At 50.1% G+C, this 20,016-nt stretch overlaps 1 non-coding gene across 1 annotated transcript; it reads left to right on the forward strand.

The window, feature by feature from the left end:
- Nucleotides 1-275: 275 nt before the first annotated feature.
- TRNAG-CCC (transfer RNA glycine (anticodon CCC)) lies at nt 276-348 on the forward strand. The gene has a single exon. It is a non-coding gene; the product is annotated as a tRNA-Gly (tRNA).
- The last annotated feature ends 19,668 nt before the right edge of the window (nt 349-20,016 follow it).

A 20,016-nucleotide genomic window follows, 5' to 3' on the forward strand; every position in this document is an offset into this window, starting at 1 on the left:
GTTCATTCATTCATTCATTCATTCATTCCGTATTCACGGAGTGTCTGCCGTGAACTGGATGCTGAGGACACAGATAGAATACTCTCAGGTCCTTCTCTCTTGGAACGCACAGGGCATGGATGGAGATGCCGAAGAAAGCATCAGAGGGGCCCTGAGAGCTGTCCATGAAGGGTCCACTGATGCTCACAGAACGGTGGGACCCTGATACTCGAGGGACAGATGCTCAGGAACGGCTTCGTAAGCGAGGCACTTCTTAAAAATTGCCTCTGGGGACTTCCCTGGTGGTCCAGTGGCTAAGACTCTGCGCTCCCAATGCAGGGGGCCTGGGTTCGAATCCTAGTCAGGGAACCAAATCCCACATGCCACAACTAAGAGGTCACATGCCTCAACTAAAAGGGTCCAGGGTGTCACAACTTAGACCAGACACAGCCAAATAAATAAAATTTAAAAATTGCCTCTAATATGACTCACTGAGTGACCTCCTGCCCAGCCCTTTATAAGCATTACTTTGTTTGGTTCTCATAGTAACTTCACAATGTGGACTAGCATCCTTCGCATGTTACAGGTGAGACACTGAGGTTCCACCGGATGAACTGGCTTCCCCAGATCATGCAGCTAAGAAGTGGCAGAAACAGAACTGGAAGCCAGGTTTCCAGGCTTTGCACTGTCCCACTGTCCTGTTGGGGTTTGCCCAGGTGTGGGTGTGGGGAGGGCATTCCAGGGGGAGACAACAGCTGGGGTGAAGCTCTAGAGATGTAAAATGGCCTTATGCTTTGGGGGAACCATAAGAAGTTCCCCAAACTTGAGGGTGAGATGGGAGTGGGAGCAGGTATAGGGACCGAGGGGCTGTGGGGGCATCCTTGGGAACTTGTGGGCAAAGAGGAGCGAATGAATGATTTCAGCCTTGTGGAGGGGCGGGGCTCTATGTGGGAGGTATCCTGCTTGACCCTCCAGACTGAGCTCCATCCTTCACCATCCTGCCCTGAGCCCGGGAAGCTGACCTGATTGGACACATCCACAGATTCCCACACCTGGCCCTGGCTGGGTTCAGCCAATGAGGAACCCAGCAGGAGATCAGGGGGCGGGAGGAGAGGAGGGTTGGGTGTTTGTCCGCCTGGCCTCCCTGGGCCGGATGTGGCCTCTGACCGAAGGCCATCAAGGGGGGGTTGCTCTAACACCACTCTCTTATTTCCTTCCTAGCACCGATGACCACCAAGGCCAAACCCTTTATTGACATGCTTGTTCATGGACTGGGTTTTGCAGGCTCCCTTGGGGGTGGGGACCATGTCTGCGATAGTTACCTTCAGCTAACATTTTGGAGTGATTATTATACACTGGGCTATCTTCTAAACGCTTTCACTGGATTGTCTGAATTCTGACACCCATCACTCGCATTTTATCAGTGGCACACGGTTGTTAAGTCACTTTCCCAAGTTCACACAGCCAGACAGTACTCACACCAATACTTGCCTAGCTCGGAGTATGTGCGTGCTAAGTTGTTCAGTCATGTCCAACTCTTTTCGACCCCACGGACTGCAGCCCAGAGGGCTCTTCTGTCCATGGGATTCTCCAGGCAAGAATACTGGAGTGGGTTGCCATACCCTTCTCCAGGGAATCTTCCCAACCCAGGGATCGAACCCGACTCTCCTGCATTGGCGGGTGGATTCTTTACCACTGGGCCACCAGGGAAGCCCTTAGAAATAGGAACTCCACAAATATTTGTGGCAAGAATAAGGAATGGGTTTCGTTAGACTGTGAGCTAGACTGTGAGCCGATTGCTTGTCAAGCCTTGTGGCTCATCAAGTTACCAAAGTTCAAGTCATACTGGTCAAGTACAGGTCAAACTAATCAACAGCCTTCTCTGGGTCCCGGTCTGTGCCTCCAACCCCCTGAACAAACATGGCAGCAGAGCTGCACTGTGGCGTTCCTGGACTGTATCGCAGAGTTCCTGGGCTCTGTGCATTTCTTTATGGGCCTCTTCCGCCATTAAAAAAAATAATTAAAATTGTATTTTATGACTACTTTGGTATAAGAAGGAATATTATCTCCCACTGGATTATGTTACAACTTGGCTTTTGGTTTTAAAAGAAATTAAAACCTTTTCATGGGCCCCTAAAATGTCGTGATCCCTAAACACTCAGCTGACTGCATAGCAGAGAAGTCAGGACTGAACAGTTGGGCTTTTGACTATAAGCATTTGTTATTACATGTAAATTGCACACAAGCATTCATGGGGGCGTGATTACGTCCATTACAGAGATGGGAAAGCTGAGGCTTGCAGAGATTAGCCATCTGGCCCAGGGGCACAGAGTGAATCCACGGCAAAGCTCACGCCTGCCTGAGGTTTGCAATGTTGTCACAGGAAGTTCCAACGTCAGCTCTCTTGGGCCGCGCTGGGGATGACAGCCACGTGGCAGTGAACTTGTCACAGTGTCAAGATGAATGTGTGTCTGGCGTAGGGATGGCAGACGGGACAGAGAGAGTGGGAGACTCAGATGGATTCCTGCTTGACTCCTGGTCCCGGAGTGGTGGCGAGGGCTGGGGACCGAGGAGGGGCCAGCTTTTTGCCCTCGGACTTGAACTTCCGAGTGAAGCGGGTGGCCTCTGAGTCTATGGCTACCCCTGGGGTGGAGACTGGGGCCATTTATAAGCTGAGTGTGATCTTGCCCAGCTCCGAATGCAGGTGGTCGGTGATAAGGTGGCTGCTCTGTAATGAGCTCAGTGGGAAGTTAATAAACACCATTGTACTCAGAGAGCAATGGCAGACTTGAGCACGAAATAAGAGAAATAGCCAGGGGGCGGCAGGACCCCTGAGCTGAGGCGCAGCTGCGCCCAGAACACCCCCACCCTCTGCCCCCACCACCCACACAATGTCAGACAGTCCTTGCTTCCTGCAAGGGCTCAGCTGTCCCCTGGTCTGTGACCTGGGGCGTGTGGCTTCTGGCTCACGGCTGCCTTCTCTGTACAGTGGGGCAAAGGGGAATTAAACAGTTATGGCACCCACATCCTGGGTGCGCTATGATGCTGAAGCCTGGTATCCTGTGGAGGGCCAGCACAGGGGGGCTGCTCTAAACAGTTCAAAGCCAGGATCTCTTCTGCCACAGGTGAAGGACTGGAGGCTTATTGATTCAGCCCCCAGGTATTTACTGAGTTCCTTTGATGCACTGGGTTCTCAGCTTGGCGCTGCTTGTGTGCACTGCACCAGACAAGTCCCATGGGCCTCGGTTGGAGAGGAAGGAGACGGACAATAACAAATAAATGAGGCTTATCCAGGTGGCTCAGTGGGAAAGAATCCACCTGCCAAGCAGGAGACTCAGGACACAAGGGTTCGATCCCTGGGTTGGGAAGAACCCCTGGAGGCGGGCATGTCAAGCCACTCCAGTCTTCTTGCCTAGGAAATCCCATGGCCAGAGGAGCCCGGAGGGCGACAATCCACAGGGCCCGCAAAGAGTTGGATACGACTTAGCCACTACATAACAATAACGCAGTGAGTCAGAGAGCAGCAGCGAAGAAGGGCAGGGCGAAGCGGGGAGCTGCTCTTTTATTAAGGGGGACCTCAAGGAAGGACGCTTTAATAAGGTGACCTTTGCAGAGATTGAGGGGACAAGGCAGTGCGGACCTGACTGGAGGAAAATCACTCTGGGTGGGCAGGTCATGCAGAGGCCCTGAGGTGGGAAGGTGAGGGTGGGTTTGAGGAAGGAGGAGGTCAGGGTGGTGAGAGGCAGGGGAGGAGAGGTGAGGCCAGAGAGGTGACAGGGGCCAGGTTGGGTGGGGCTTTGTTAGGACTCTCCTTGGGGGAAGGCCTTGCGGCGTCACTGGCCTCTGGCCTTCAGCTGTCAACCCCAGGGACGGGCCAGCCCCAGAGGCCACCTTGCCCTTCCTTGCTGTCTGCATCCAGTAACTGACAACGGCGGGTGTAGGAGCCTGGTCATTTCCCCCCCAGTGTGGGCTAACTCCGATGGGCCATTCTGGCTATGGGGCTCTCCTGGACCCGCCTTGTGGCCTGGGTCCTCCCCCTGCCCAGCCCTCCCCACCTCCCTTCTGACTGCACTGATCCAAGGCTGCATGATGTCTAACACCATCTCAGGTTTTCCTTTCAGAAAATGGCACTGATGGCCCCAAAGAGTCTTCCATCTCAGGCTTCTGGACTGTGTGATAAAAGGCCGTTCTGGCTGGGGTCCAAGGAGCCCTTTTGTGCCTTTTCCTGAAATCCAACCTGCTACGGCCTCGCAAGGAATTCTAAGGATTTGGGCTTTTAGTGAAACGGGAAAGGCTCAGAAGTTTGTGCTCCCAGAACGGTGATGATCTGATCTGCCTTTTGGAAGGATGCTCCCCAGCTGCCGTGCAGAGAATAATAGTGGACTCCTGGCCTCCAGGTATTGGGAGGCTTGCAGTGTGGTTCAGGAGCAAGGTGACAAGTCCTCCTCTCAGGTCTCACAGCCAGAAATACGATCACTGCCAACGGGCACTACTGCTGTTACTGCTGATAAACCATGCAGGCACGGATAGAAGTCCTCCTGGTAAACAGGGGAGGAAAAATCTCTTCTGTTCAGTGCTCAGAGGGGTCTTCTGGGGCACAGTCTTCCCAGGACCCTTGGGATGCTCATGACCACTCGAATTTAGTTAGGGTTCCCTCTTTACCTCTTGTTGGGCCAGTTCCATCCTGGGTGTCGGGGATACGGCTGTGACCAGAGTCAGTCCTGTCCTTGATCCAGGAGGGGAGACAGACAAGTGGCAGGTTGCAAACTAATAAAAAGCACTCTGATGGGGAGAAGAGGGGCCTGAGATACGTTGGGGAGGCTCCTAAATTAATCTGGGAGGTGAGTAAGGGAAGACAGGGTGGTGTTCTAGAAGGAACAGAAGCATGAGTGGGAGTTAGCCAGGGAGGGGGCAGAACGGCAGAGTCCTGGAGGGGAGGGACAGCGGGGTGGCTCCCGGGAGTTCACGTGTTTCAGGGTGGCGAGTGCTGGAGTGTGACAGTTAGGGCTGCAGGTTGGAGGGAGGAGGGGCTGGCAGGGATTGGATCAGGAAGGGCGTGGTCTATGACTTAGGACTTCATCCTCTTAGTCCAGGGGGGCCTGCTTCAACGTCACAGCTGCTCACAGAAGAGTCTGTGGCCTCTCCCTCTCATGGCTAAAAAGTTGCCCAGAGGGCCCCCTTCCCCCCGGGATGGCCTTTACCACACAATCTGGAATGTTGAGGTGGAATCACCCTTGAGGTCATCAGTCCTGTTTTCTAAGTGGAGAAACCAAATCCCAGACAAGATTGGACCATGGATGCCCTGCACAGCAGGGCTTTGGTGTGGAATTCAGGCTTCCCTGCCTTACACACTGAGGGCTCATCCATAAAGTTTTGCCCCGTGGTTTGAACAAGCAGCTAAAACTTGGCTGAAGCCCCCAGTGTGAGCTCGGCACGCAGTAGGTGCACAGTTAGTATGAGTTCTCCTTCATGTGCCTTAGCTCTGTCTCCACTCCCTGGCTGTGCAGCCTCTGGATAAGGTCTCAGCCTCCCTGAACCTCCTCTGCTTGATGGGAAGGTGGAATAGGGAACCACCTGGGGTATCTTCCAGGGCTGATGTTCTGACGACACAAAGGAACAATTATTTGGCTGCTAGGATGGTCACATGCTTCCATTTCTGATAAGATTTTTCTGCCTCAGAGCAGCCTGGGATGTTTTACTTTGCTGGGATGCAAACTGGAAACAGAGGCAGGGGGCCCAAAGGGGGAGAATCCACAAAAGGCTGAGGCGGCCCATGGTGTTGTGATTGCATTTGGGTTTCGTCCCTACAGAAGAGTCATTGCAAAGCCAGCAGCTGCCTGTCCCCTTTGAAGAGCCTTCTGGGCAGCTGCCATCCATCACCCGCTTGGCATGACCGTTAAGTACCAGTGCTCAGCGCCGAGGGCTGAAGGAGGGGACTCTGCGAGGGGTCAGCCCAGGGCCAGGGAATTAGAAAGAGGCAATCAAAACAGAGGGGCTGGTGCATACTGGTTAACACACCAGGCTGTGAGCGAGGCGGCTCTGGGTCAGATCCCTGCGTGGTGGTCACTGTCGCTCAGCTGCCTTGTTCTGCTCTGTGGGTTTTAATAACAGATTCTTGGTCTTCCTTTGTGAGAAGGCTCCTCTCCTACACCTTATACCCCTCCCAGTCTCAAGAGTGCGCAGGCAATCCTGGCCTGGACAATAGTACCTTTCAACCCTTTTGACCACAGAGAGCAGGTTAGATGGTCATGTGACCCCAGGTTTGGTCCAACGAGACTTGCATTTTGATGGTGGTTGCTGAATTGCTTTGGGGTATACCTAGAGGTGCTTTTGGTCATCTTACCTCAATGAAGGAGAACTTTCCTGGGAGTAAAACTATCATAAAACAAAGTATACCAAGAGACGGAGACAGATACCTAAGTGCCTGGATCCAGCCATGCCTGATGCTGTTCCTTTACATTTTTCTGCTACATGAGCCTGTAAGTTCCTTTCCTTAGACTAAGGGCTTTCTGTTTTTAATTGGATTTATGCCCAAGAGCAGTCACCGGTCTCTACTGTTACACTCATTTGGCATATGATTTCACCTCTTTGGACCTCAATTTTCCTACATGCAAAATAGGAACAACAATACCTTGTAGGGTTAATATTTAGGTTAAATGAAATAGTGTATGTAAAGTGCTCATCACAATGTCTGGCAATAATTAATGCTCAATTCAGCTATAATTAAACAGTTCTCATCCTGTTAAGTCTACAGAGCCCTTTCTTGGCCCCTTATTCTCACGTGAAGGGTTCCTGTGAGGCTTAAACAAGGCGTCATGAATGCAAAATGCCTGCCGTGTAGTCTGGCACATTCAGCAATGGCTGTTCAGGGGTTTTCTGGTGAGCAGGTTATCGAAGCCAGGGTGACTGAGAAACAGGTGAATTGCAAGGACTGAGGGGCCAAGAACAGAAGGAGGCAGACGTGGTCTGAGTAGGACAAACGTTCACTATGGGGACGTCCTGTGGGTCCCAGCAAAACATTCCCCTCTCGTTACCCCCGAGCTGTTTGCTCCATGGGCTCCCCTATGAGGGCTGCTTGGGTCCTTCTGTGGTGGTGGGCTGGCTATATGGGCAGTCTGGTAGGCTTGACAGGCCCCCGATCCAGCTGGTTGCCAGGCTTTTCCTGTGTGGAGGCTGCCAGCAACTGGTTGGCAAACCTGAGTCACGAGGTGCCTGACTACAGAACCTCAGGGGACCCTGGTGCTAGTGCAGGCTCACTGCTGGGCTGAGTCAGGGTCCAGAAGACTCTGAGGCTATTGCCTGCCCAGTGGTGGGTGAAGTTGGGTCCTGGGGTTGCTGCCACACTACTGGCAGGCAGAGCTGGTCTTGGGAGTCTGGCGGCAGGGACCAGGGGTCCCAGACCTGGTGTCAGATTGTCCGCTGGGTGTGTGGGGCTGAGGTTCCGGACACATTTGGGTACAGGGTCTGTGGTGTGCTGAAAACTGTGTTGGCCTATGGCTCAGATGATAAAGCGTCTGCCCGCAATGCGAGAGACCCGGATTCGATCCCCGGGTCGGGAAGATCCCCTGGAGAAGGAAATGGCACTCCACTCCGGTACTCTTCCTAGAAAATCCCATGGATGGAGGAGCCTGGTGGGCTACAGTCCAGGGGGTCGCAAAGAGTCGGACACGACTAAGTGACTTAACTTTCACCAGAGGGCAGGGCTGGGGCCAAGCTGGTCCCAGAGTAGGGTCTGGCTTGCCCGGAGCAGACAGGGTCTGCAGGAAAGGGGATTGTGGCTTTTCTGAGTCTGGGGTCCGCTCCAGGTGGGTGGGGCTGGTTCAGAGGCTCCTCAGGGGCGGGGCTGGGCTCAGGGCATATTCTGAGACTGCTGGGGAGCTGGGTCCTGGGCGCAGGGGATTCTGGGAACCTGGTGGAGCTGGGAGCTCGGCCCTGTGGGGCAGCTCAGTCTTGGTCTCAGGAGATTCTGAGATTGTGGCGGAGCTGGGCCCTGGGCCCAGGGGATTCTAGGACCGTGGTGGAGCTGAGTCCTGGTCTCAGGAGATTCTAGGACTGTGGCGGAGCTGGGCCCTGGATGCAGGGCATTCTAGGACCGTGGGGGAGTTGGGTCCTGGGCGCAGGGAATTCTGGGACTGTGGTAGAGCTGGGCCCTGGGCGCAGGGGATTCTGGGGCTGTAGGGGATTCTGGGGCTGTAGGGGAATTGGGTCTTGGGCGTAGGGGATTCTGGGATTGTGAGCTGAGAGGTTCTTGTCAGAGGCCGCTGTGGGTTCAGGCCCATTTGACAGCTCGCTCGACAGCAGGTGAGTGAGGCTGCGTCCCGCCCAGTTAACTGCTTGGCCTGAAGTGTGGCAGCACTGGCAGGGCCAGGCCAGGTCTTTGGCCGTAAGGAGCTGGAGGCCGCGTCAGCCTCCTTCAATGGAAGGAGCTCCCGAGTATGGCTTCTGTCAGGACGAGCCCGTCTCCCGGCCTCACCCAGAGACCCTCCAAGACCAGCAGTTAGGTGTGGCCCAGGCACTTGTGCCCTGTGCCCCGGAGTGAGGGAGGTTGTCTGCACGCCTCTAAGAGTAAAGCCTCTATATCCCCCGGCCCCCAGGGGCTCCAGAAATAATGCCCTGCTAACCTTCAAAGCCACACGCTCTGGGGGCTCATCTTCCTGGTACAGGACCCCCGGGCTGGGGACCCCGAGGAGGGACCCAGACCCCTCCCTCCCGTGGGAGAAGCGCTGCAGTGTGACTGTCCTCTGGCGCGTGGGTCCCCCTCCTGGGGTGTGGGATTTGGCTGTGTCACCGGTCCGCCCCTCTTGCCCGTCTCTCTGTGGTTCCTTCTTCAGTTGTATGTCTTCTCTGGAAAGTTCCGGCCTTTTTAATCCGTGGTTGCTGTGCACAGTTGTCATTTTGGTGTGTTCATGAGAGGAGTTTGGTGTGTTCAAAATTTTTTTCTACCCTGTCACCACGGCTGATTTCTTCTATAAACGCTTTGATGGTTAATTTTATGTGTCAACTTGACTGGATCACGGAGAGTCTGGACATTTGGTAAGACGTTCTGGGTGTGGCTGTGAAGATGTTTCTGAAATTCCCAAACCGGTGATGAGTGCAGTTGCTCTCAACAGAATAATGGTGCCAATAATGCTGTAGAGACGTCATGTTTTTTTTTTCCCCCTTTGTTTTCATCAAGGCCCATCTGCCTCTCTTTAGAACATTTGTGAAGGAGAAATGTGGCATGTATCTGAAAAAAAAGGTATGTATATATTTAAAAAAACCCCACAATACAAAAAGATACATGCACCTCTATGTTCATAGCAGCATTATTTGCAATTGCCAAGGTATGAAGCAACCTATGGATTCATCAATAGATGGAATACTACTCAGCCATGAAAAAGAATGAAATATTGCCATTTGTAGCAACATGGGTGACCTAGAGATTATCATATTGAGTGAAGTAAGTCAGAGAGAGAAAGACAAATACTATACAATATCACTTACATGTGTAAAGCAAACTAGTGAATAAACAAAAAAGCAGACTCATGGATATAGAGAACAAACTAGCAGTTAGCAGTGGGGAGAAGGAAAGGATAAGGGCAACATAGGGGCAAGGAGCTAACTGGTACAAACTGTTAAGTATAAAATAAGCTACAAGGATATATTGTACAACATGGGGAATATAGCCAAAGTTTTATAATAACTGTAAATGGAGTATCATCTCTAAAAATTGTGACTCACTATATTATACATCTGTAACATATAATACTGGGCAGCAACTATGCTTCAATACAAAGTAAACTTATACTAAAAATGTATTATAGGACTTGCAAATATAGTTAAGACAGTTGAGAAAAGAAACTAGAGAAAAAAAGAAAGTGTTATTTGTCAATGTTGTTTTGATTGGCTCTGTTGAATTCCATGATTTTTTTAAAAAAATTTCTTTATTTTAACCATTCCTGTCTACACCCCCACCCCTGATATTTGGCTATTCTAAATGATATTTCTGGAATGTGCTGTTTTTTTTTTTTTCTTCCTCTCTTGGCCCACATGAAGGAGAGCATTCTGTCCTGTCCTCTTTTAATTTGAGTTATCCTTGAGGTTGCATCCTAGGTGTGTCTCCTCCAGGAAGTCTTCTGGGATGCACCAGTTCTGGGTCAAGTGCCCCTCCTTCCTGTAGAGCCTTGTCCTTCTCTCATCACAGTGTGTGATTAGTATCAAATGGTTTGCTTCTAGCTGGACCAGGAGTTCTAAAGCTCCCAGGAAAGCATCTTATTCATAGCTGTAATGGGTACAATGCAGCATGAAATAGGTCACATTGTAAATATTGAATAAATGTTGACTAGACACAGCAACACACATCCTTGTATCATTGTAGAGAAAGTACTGTTTGATAGATGAGGAGCTTGAGACTCAGAAAGGCAGCGAAAGCTGAAATGAGGCAGAGCTGTGTTCAGAATTCAGTTTCCTCGGATTCCAAGGCATTGTTTGCCCTTTGCTGTACTTCCTCCATTTCAGCACCTGGGGTTGCCTCTCCCGTTCCTTCCCCCAGCTTCCCAGCTCCTGAAAAAGGCTAGAAACAGAGGAAAAGGAGCTGGAAAGAGGACTCTGTAACCCGGGAAGCAAAGGCATCACCTGCTCCAGCAGGCGAGGAGCCGGGGACGCTCACATGGGCCAGCATTTCCCATGATTTTCTTCCGGAGGAGAACTTGGCCTCCTTCCCTCATGCCGGGGACTCTCAAAATCCGATTTGAAATCTACTCAAGTGTACACTAACCAGCTTCCTCTTGGCACAGGCTGGAGAGCCTATAATTAGAGCAGACACCATACCAGTTAGCGGGTTTCATTCACATGAACAGAAAGTGTGTTTGCAAAGGGAGATGGATGGCTGGAGGAGCAGACTTGGGAAGCTTCTCTGGAGGGCTTGCACCTGCCGAGTGCCAGAAAGATGCCTTTCTAAGTTCAGAGATTGTGGCTGGCTGAATGTGAAACGTGAGTGAAGACTCTGGGAAGGCGATGCCTGTAGTCCCTAAATACATTGTGCTTGGGTTAGGGCACAGATATTCAAATCCCAGCTCCAACACTCAGGTAAGTAATTCAGTTTCTTTGAGCTGTAGCCCCTCTGTGCAGTTGGAACATCATTACCGACCTCACAGGGTTGTGTTATCAAGATCTAGATGATGAGATGGTGTATACACAAAACCAGAGCAGGTGCTCAGAGACAGTAACAATACTTACTAGTAAAACCACCACCTCCACCAATAAAGTAACCAGCATTTATTGAGCGTGTGTTATGTTCCAGACCCTGTTCTAATACTGTACACATTTCATTTTCACGACAGTTGGTAAGCAACATACTTGAGAAAACTGAGACCCAGTGATGTCATGCCATTTGCACAGAAATCACGCAAGCTGGTGGCTTTTCACTAACATTCCAAGCGGTGGAGAGAGCATGACGGTATAAGACAGTGCATAGGGTTGTCTCATGAAATATACAAACTCATCCCTGCTGGGGTCCACGCTTTTCCTTGTTAGGGTCCTAGGAGAAAGGGGAGAGAGTTTGCGGTAAACTCATTTATTGGGCGCATCTAGTATAATCTGGATGCTTTTATAGGTGTCATTTTATTTAATTCTTCTCTGGGAGTCTGTGGGTGTGAAAGAAGAGACTCGGAGACTGATGTCTTTTGTCCAAGGTTATGCAGAGCTATGATTAAAACACTGGACAGACCAATCCCAAGTGAACTGCTCATTTTATAATACTGCAAGATCACCCGAGCCCATCAGGACTCTGTTCTGTTTGTTTACGTATATCATGTATGGAATGTTAATATAAAATCTGAAAAGGATTGGAAGTTTAAGTCCCATCGGAACTCTTTTTGAATGCAGAAATTAGCTTAAGGGAAGAAAGAAATTTGTTGGATCATCAAATTGAAAGCTTTCGAAGCAGGCTTTCAGGCAAGGCTGAATCCAGGTGCCTGAATAGAGCACATAGGCCCTCATCTATTAGCCTCTCTTCCCTCTGTGACGTCTTCATCTTCAATAAGTCCCTCTCCTCTTTGTAGTGAGATTTCCACTGGCTTTGTGGTATCTGGCACAGGCTGCTTTCCCCCCACCTCCCACCACTGGCTTCACTATCTCACCCCAAGTTAGAGGACAAGGTGACATGATTCACGTGGGTCAGCCTCCTCCTGGGTCTCAGAGCAGAGCAGGGGATGAAGGAGAATGGGATTGAGATGGAGGTTGGAAGGAATGGCAACACTCTTTCCTACTCCCCATCTCTAGGATCCAGTCTTGATCCCTTCTTAAGTGCCACAGATTTTCTGCCAAAAGAGGAGACTGCCCTGAAGCTTGGTTTTTATCCTAGGAATTGGATGCTACATGCCCAGGCATTGGCTGGCCCTCCTCCTGGTGGGCCAGTCAGGAGGAAACATGAAACAACCTCCCTCTGGCTTGGGCTCTGTCAAGAGCCCACTGCTCGATGCCTGACTTTGGATTTCTCCCTCCCCCACCACCCCACTCACTTCTTGTCCAAGTCCACCCAACTCCAGTAGCCTCCTTGGGCTTCAATTCTTTCTTGCTTGTACCCTGGTACTTAGCTCTTTTTCTGTCCAACCATGTTGTTCCTTGCCCCTCCCTCACCCTACCTCCTCAGGGCGTGGCACATTAAGCCCCCTCTGTCCTGCTCCCACCTCTTTCCGGATGTGGCATCAGGGACCAACCTTCCTCGTTCCATCTCTGCTGCTTTGGCTCTTGTCCAGCTGGACACCATTCACCCACTGATCTAGGGCCAGTTACCTTCTGCGGTCTCGGTCTTCTCAGCTGCAGGAATGGGGGCAATCCTTTCTGATCAGCGGGCCTGAGCTTGGCGATCGTATTTACAGTAACACAAGCACAATATGTGAGGAATTACCAGGAGGCTCCGGGCTGCCGCGAGGCCGGATTTGTACTGGTATCGCCCCATTATGAGGCGTCATGTTGCATTTGCAGGAGGTGGCTCTCCTGTGCTGTGTGAAATACTCACCCGCCTCCCCTGGAAGGGGTGGGAGCTTCCTCCCTGCTTCCTGGCCGCTCCACCATGGAGGGAGCCAAGCCCCAGGCTGTCACTAACACAGGATGACACCAGGACCCAAAGCAGAGCCCTGGGCATCTGGGACAGAGGGGTGAGGCTGGTGGGTGGTGCAGAGTGGACGGAGGGGACCTGTTGTCTGTAATGGTCCAGAGTCCATCAGAGCCTTGTTACTCACCTCTTCCCCATAGGCAGAGACACTTGGGATTGGAAGGAGCTACGGGTTGAATTGTGTGTCTCCATCTCCATCCTCTGTGTTGAAGCCCTAACCCCCAGTACTTCAAAAGGTGACATGACTCAGAAATAGTGCAGATGTGAGTAGTCAAGATGAGGTCGTACTGGAGTAGGGCGGGCCCCTAATCCGGTGTCTCTGATGTCCCTGTAAAGGGGGGAGGTTTGGAGATGCACACAGGGAACTCTTTGTGAATACTTCACTTGTGCTGCCGCAAGCCTGGGGACTGCCAGAAGCTGGGAGAGAAGCCTGGAAGAGACCCTTTCCTAAAGTCATCAGAGGGACCCTGGCCCTGCCCACATCTTGACTTTGGACTTCTGGCCTCAGAACTGTGAGACAATGAATTTCTGTGATTCTAAGCTGCCCAATTTGTGATGGTTTGTTACAGCAGCTTAGGAAAATAATCCAGGAAGGGAGTTCACAGATCCGTAAGGGTCCAAGGAGGTACTACATGGGCAGGACATTGAGGGTGAACTCTGGGGTCAGCCAGAATTGATTCTGAAAATGAGAGTTGAAGTTTTAGAAGGGAATTTGGTATTGAGAGTCAGAATTGGGGCTCTGGAGATAGAATGAAGACATCCTTACTTCCTCCCTGTGGGACACCAGGTCTAACTTCTTTGGGCCTCAGTTTTCTTATCTGTGAAATTGGGACAACATATCATTGTCCTCATGATATTGTTGGGAGATGAAATGATATAACACTTGAGAAGCAAATAGCATATAGACCATGTTAGCTTTCCTCCTTGCTAGCTGAGTGAACTTAGGTGAGTCACTTTGCTTGTATAAACCTTAGTTTTCTCATTTGTAAAAGAGGGCTAGTAATTTTGTCCTCATATTTTTGTTAAAAGCATAAAGAAGGTATACAATCACTTGTTCCAGTAACTGGCAGATAGTAGGAGATAAATAATTGTTAGCCTCATTCTTTCCATTTAAGTTTCCCACCTATGTAGTTGCTCAGCTTCTGCTTGAATACCTCTAGGGATGGGCAGCTCCTTATGTTTTATAATGTTCAATTCTATAGGGAATAGAAGCCTCACACAGAGAATCCTGATTCAAGGAGACTTTCTAGGGTCCCATACACGTGTTACTCTTTCTCTTCAAGACTCCACTTTATATATGAAGGGGCTGAGGCCCAGGAATCAAACAGAAAGATTAAAAATAAGGTCTCTGGAAAGGGAACCCTCCTGCACTATTGGTAGGGAGATAAATTGGTATACCAACTATGAAAAGCAGTATGGAGGCTCCTCAAAAAACTAAAAATAGAGTTGCCATATAATTCAGAAACCCCACTCCTGGGCATATATCCAAATAAAACTCTAATTCAAAAAGATGCAGGCACCCCAGTGTTCACAGCAGCCAAGACTGGAAACAACCTAAATGGCCGTCAGCAGATGAGTGGATGAAGACGTGGTCAACATATACAATGGAGTACCACCTGGCCACAGAAAAGGATGAAATAATATCTGCGGTAGTAGGATGGACCTAGAGATTGCCAGGGGGCGCTGCCGGTAAAGAGCCCACCTGCCAGTGCAAGTCCGATCCCTGGGTTGGGAAGATCCCCTGGAGCAGGAGATGGCAACCCACTCCAGTAATCTTGCCTGGAGACTCCCATAGACAGAGAAGCCTGGCGGGTCGGAAAGAGCTGGACACGATTAAAGTGACTTAGCACACATGGAGATGATCATACTAAGTGAAGGGAGTCAGAAAGAGAAAGACAAGTACCATGTGACGTCTCTTGTATATGGAGCTAAGATGTGACACCAGTGAGCTTACCTACGAAGCAGACACAGACTCACAGACAGAGCAGACCTGTGATCGCCAAGGCGGGAGCGGGAGAGGGCTGGCCTGGGACTTTGAGAGTAGCAGATACAAACTCCTGCATAGAGAATGGATAAACAGCAAGGCCCTCCAACACAGCATACAGAACTCTGTTCAATATCCTGTAATAATAGTATAAAAGAATATGAAGAAGAATGCCCGTGTGTGTATAGATAAAACTGAATCACTTTGCTGTGCAGCAGAAATTCCATGACATTGTAAATCAGCTGCACTGTGACTGCGTGTGGAAAGGGTGAAGGGGGAGGGGGGTGGCGTGGGGACACAGCACACCGCAGTAACCCCCTCTTCCTGTCTCTCTCTTCTTCCACACTTGCCTCTTTCCCGCTACGGCCTAACACGTTAATTAGCTCACACTGTTCCCTGCTTCTGACTTTCAGTGGATTCCCATTGCACTTGGAAAATAACCCCAAAGGCCTTTGCTTGGCAGACAAGGACCTTGTGACTCTGGTTCCTTCGCCAACCCCATCCTGGGATATTCCACCCTAAACAACCTCACACCAACCTCAAGGCCTCTTCTCTGTCTTCAGATGGACCATTCCCATGATCACCTTGAGGCCGCCCTCTGCTCATCCTTCTGTCTGAGCATCATGTGACTGCGACTTCTCACCCTTCAGGCCTGGATCTAAAGCTCACTTTATCCTGGAAGTCCCCCCTCCCCCGGCCCAGGGCCTCTGAGCTGGGTCAGTCTTCACCCATGCGTATTACCCTTCCTGTGCTGTTTTATTTCCACTATCATGCATGGCACCAGTGGTATGAATATGTTTATTCTGTGCCTGTTTGATGAATGCCTCTCGTTCTCAGCAGACTGAAAGCTCCAGGGAAGCAAAACTCGTCCTTTTTTAAAATTCACAGTTGGCCCCTGGGCACCTGGTAGGAATTCAGTAACTGTCATTTGAAAGGTTGAATTGCATTGGTGTGAATTTGGATCTGGGGTATGCATGAAGTGGGTGGGGTGTGGTTGTTTTTTTCAGGGAACTGACATACATATCAGATTTGTAGCTCTGAGATGATCAGTTGGTGAGTGACCAGAACTGTGTTTTAAAAGAAACAAGTGGCTAAACAAATGTGTTAAATCTGGCAAGGAACAGACCTGGGGAACGTGAGACATGTCACTACCCTGTTGAAGACAAGACTGTCTGTGTTCCCCAGGATGTCCCCAGGATCTAGCCCCGTCTCTGACACAGAACCTTAACCTGAATGATGCTCAGTGGGCATCTAAAGAGAGAATACAGGGGCACAGAACTTGTCTTGATCAAGGAAAATTCTTTGTCATGTTTGGAGCTGGCACATGCTTGGGGGGAGAGTGGGTGGCCTTCACCTGGGTCTTAAGTTCCTTCCAGCTTTGAGGCTTCATGCTCCAAGAGATCTTTCCCTGGCTGGGCAGACCTGGGCAGAAGGCAGAGTAGCTTTCCTTTTCTCGGTTGGGAGCACTGGGTGGAGGGGGCTGGGAACAGATCAGTGCTTCACTCCTGGACCGGAGTCTGGTCCTGTTGGTCTTAGCCGCGGGTCTGGAAGCAGCACTACACTCCTTGAGCAGGACCTCCTCCTGCTTCTGCCTCTGTAGGTCCTCAAGCACGAGTCCTGAGCAAGCCTTGTTACCTCTCTGCTTGTGTAATGATTTCCCTGGGTCTCACAGTGCATATTATCGAAGTCACAACAAACAATCATGGGTCTCCTAATTAAAAACCAGCCTTCGTTTGGTCCCTGTGCTTGGGACTGCAGCTTGCCATTTCCTTATCCAAGTTGGAAAGCTAGTTGGCAGAGATCTTTAGTGAGAACTTGTTACCCAGGAGGTCAGGACAGAGCCAGTTCAGAGGGGCTGAGGGAGCCTGGACAGTCTCCCTGAGCTCAGTGGGGCTCATCAGAGCAGTATGTATATTCACAGTGACCCTTGTGTGGAAGCCTAGTGAAAATAATGTGGAGTCAAGCAGCTAGGGTTTAGAACACTAGCTCCTCTAGGTGACCTTGAAGAAGTCACCTCATCTCTTGGGCTTTAGTTTTCTTATCTGTAAACTGGGGATTGCAACAGTGTTTGCCTCTTAGAGTTGCTGTGAGCAGTAAGTGAGTAAAGTAGTGAACACAGAAGGTCCCAGAAGGCCAACATTTTGCCTTACAGGAGGCAAAGACATATTTCTTGTGCTGAGGGACTTATTTCCTTCCACTTCTGCTGCTTGGCCCAGTAGTTGCCTAATAGTGGAGAAATGCTTTCTTGGGCCACCTTAACTGAGAAATGTGGTCATTTCTTTCACTCCTGGAAAAAGAGTTGGCCTGAGGAATTTCAGAATGTCAGCAGAGGGCTGGATGACCTCCAGTCCATTCAGCCTTATCTTCTCACATTGAGCTTGTAATACCCGAGAGCCAGAGAGAGAAAGTGCTAGTCCATGGTCACATGGCTGTAAACGCAGAGCCAAGATGAGCACTCAGCCCTCGTACTCTTTCTAGGGGTGGTGGCAGTTGGCCATTGTCCCAACCCTGTTGATGAGACCAGAAGCAGCCTTCCTGAGTCACTGAAGGGACCCTGGGATGGTCCCTTCAACCCAAGGCCAGTGCAGGGCCAAATCCCAACAGGGGAGTTTGCTCATAACACAACCACGGGCTGACAGCCTTGTACTCACAAACAGTGTTGAGGGAGGTGAAGGGGAAGTAAGTGCTCTCTTGACTTTCTGAAGGAAAACAATTTTCTTTCTTGGTAACGGCAATTACTTGAGAACCATGTCAAAACAGCCGTTTTTCTCCAGTGCTGTCTCTCTCTCTTACTCTCTCGCTCTCTTCCCCCTCCCTACTTTCTTCCTTAACTAGTGTTCAAGGGACCAAAGAAACTGCAGGGTGATCGAGAGAGCAAAGATCTTAGTTAAGGACCTTGGACAGAGGCGAATAAGCCTCCCTGCCGCCCCCCACCCCCCAACACCCTTAGCTGAGCTCTAGTGCGGAGAAGGGTAGCAGCAAATTAATGTCCGAGATCTGATGAGCTTAACTCCTTATGTGGATATTTCATTGCTTCTTGGTTCCACTTCTTTATGAAGTGATAAGTACAGTGTTGATGGACATTTCTTTCTTTTTTTATGAGACGCTTGGAGGGCCCTCATCTCTCCAGAGCACTCTAGGAAGGTTGTCTAAGTGAGAGTTGCTGCTTGTTCTAATTAGGGTCCTTTCCAATTGCAAACCTCTTTGAATAATAAATAGATAATGAGACTCAGAAAAACAAAGGCTGTGTCCTTAAGCTGTGGACCACACAATTCATCAGCAACTTTGGGGCCACTTAGCTCCATGACTGCTTGGACAACTGTATCGGTACCTAAAACACCCAATTAATGGTCCTATTTCCACTGTCTGATCACTGAACAGATGGAGGGAGAGGTCACCGGAGTCCCACTTATAGAACTAAGTAAGACACCTTTGCTGAGGTTCTCCTCAGCACCCTCTGTTTAATTACAGAAATGATTGTTTGACCAAATTAATATAACAGTTTAGCAGAAAGGTGATCGTATAAATGCAAAATCCCTCCCAGGCCAGGAGAACAAGGATTTAACTTCTACCTCTGCCCTCAACCAAACCTGTGTCATTTTCATCACATATTCGTGACTTATTTGGAGTTCATGTCTCTGTTATGCCTTTCTTTAGAAGTCTTGTGGATGTGATGGGCAATAACCTAAGTTGTATCTGCCTCCTTGAGACTCTCAGACCCTCAAGGGCAAGGAGCAGAGCTGACTTATCTGTGCAGTGCTGGACACGGTAAGTATTCAGTGAGTGTATGACTGACTGAGCAACTGACGGACTGAATGAGTGTTAAAAGAGATTTAGAATTTAAGCTCACTGAGGGCAGGGATTTATGTCTTTTATTTTTTTCCTGGAATAATGTTTGGCACAGAGTAGGTGCCTACTAATTGCTTATTGTACTGTGTGAGCATAGGAATGAATATGAGAACAAAGGCTGGTTTTCTTTGCTAATTGTGTGAACTAGAGAAAGGAATTCATCTCTCTTCATGGATGAAGTTATGGGGAGGAAGTGACTTATGGGATGTTGCTTGCTGAAGTATACCATAATATACACACGTGTATTGGTTACCCATGGACAGAATAATGCCGTGAAAGGTACACGAATACCTTTAGTCGTGCTCAACACGACTAATCATCAGGGAAATGCAAATCAAAGTTACAGTGAGGGGACTTCCATGGTGGTCCAGGGGTTAAGGATCCGCCTTCCAATTCAGAGGACGCAGGTTTGATCTCTGGTCTGGGAACCAAGATCCCCAGGCCAAGGGGCAACTAAGCCAGCACATCACAACTCCTGCGCCCTTGCACCATAAGCTGCAAAGCCTGTGTGCTCTGGAGCCCATCTGCCATAAGCAGGGAGAAGGCCACACGTCGCAAGGAAGGGCCCGTGTGCCGCAGTCACGATCCAAAGCAGCCTGTACCTAAATATTACAGCGTCACAATGAGCTGTTTCCTTACAGCCATCAGGATGATGGACATGACTGCCTGGAGTCTCAGTGCTCAGTCCCAGGACCGTGCTAGTTTCTCCCTGCCTTGGGCCAGAAAGAACCCCAGAATCTAGGATGAGGTATAGGGGGATTCGTTCTCTTCTCCTCACCAGTTAAAATAGATGCCCTGGAGGAAACACTGGTGGGGGCATGTCTGGGAGGATGGGTGCTCAGGGTCGAGTGGCCTCAACAGGGGTCGGGGAGGGGAGGGGGACACAGGGTCTGGGAGGTGGAGGGTCTGGCAGAAGGTGATCCGGGCCCCATCCTTGAACTCCCCATCTAAGCTGTGGGCTTCAAAAAGTGTGCCTTATTTCCTCCTGTCCTCAGCAACCAGTGGGGCGTCTGGAGCAGGGATACTAGTAAATGCATTGAATTTAAGGGTCAGCATGATGGTCTGCCCTGGGGAGGGTCATCTTTTCCAACAGGGGAATCTAAAACCA

This window comes from Ovis aries, chromosome 17 (genome assembly GCF_016772045.2).
Source record: "Ovis aries strain OAR_USU_Benz2616 breed Rambouillet chromosome 17, ARS-UI_Ramb_v3.0, whole genome shotgun sequence".
NCBI classification, from domain to species: Eukaryota; Metazoa; Chordata; class Mammalia; order Artiodactyla; family Bovidae; genus Ovis; species Ovis aries.